Source organism: Myotis brandtii, unplaced genomic scaffold (genome assembly GCF_000412655.1).
Source record: "Myotis brandtii unplaced genomic scaffold, ASM41265v1 scaffold434, whole genome shotgun sequence".
Classification (NCBI taxonomy): Eukaryota; Metazoa; Chordata; class Mammalia; order Chiroptera; family Vespertilionidae; genus Myotis; species Myotis brandtii.
Window position 1 is genome coordinate 8,100 of NW_005366599.1, and position 885 is coordinate 8,984.

Here is an 885-nt window from a genome sequence, read left to right on the forward strand (position 1 = left end):
ATTTAGAGGCCGCCACGGGGCGGGAGGCGAACGCGTCCACGGTGGGCGCTGGGCCTGGACCTGACTTTTCCTGCGAGTGTCTCAGAGGCCACGGGAGACGTAGGGGCTGTGGGTGGGTGATGGTGTGCATGCGCACAGGGGTGTGTGAGCATGTGGGGTGTGCATGTGTGAGTGCGTGTGATGTGTGTGTATCACTGTGCATGTGGATGTGTGAGCATGTGGGGTGTGCATGTGTGAGCACATGTGATGCGTGTATCAGTGTGCATGTGGGTGTGTGCATGTGGGGTGTGCATGTGTGAGCACGTGTGATGTGTGTATCAGTGTGTATGTGGGTGTGTACACATGTGAGTATGTGTGATATGTGTGTATTAGTGCATGTGCGTGAGAGGATGTGTGCACTTGTGAGCATGTGTGATGTGTATCAGTGTGCATGTGTGTGAGGGCGTGAGCATGTGTATATCAGTGTGCACATGGGTGTCTGAGTGTGTGAGTGTGTGCATGTGTGTACAGTGTGTGTGAATGTATGTGTGCATATGAGGGTGTGGGGGATATGCGTGTGTGGGAGTGGGAGTGCACATGTCAGCATGTGATGCACATGTAGCAGTGTCCACGTGGGCCTGAGTGTGTGTAGATGTGTGTGTATGTGGGGGTGTGCACGTGTGTACAGTGTGTGTATACCAGCGTGCACATGAATGTGTGAGCGTGTGCACCAGCTTCGTGTGACCCTGGCTGCCTCTCTGAGGCCGTGGGAAGTCCCTTGTCTCCCGTTTTCCCTGTGGGAGGCGGAGGGCAGCCCTGTCCCACGGCTCGGAGAGGAGCGGCCAGTGACGAGGATGGTGGGTGCCGGACAAGCTGCCCGCTGGCCCGCTGGCTTCTGGGTGAGGC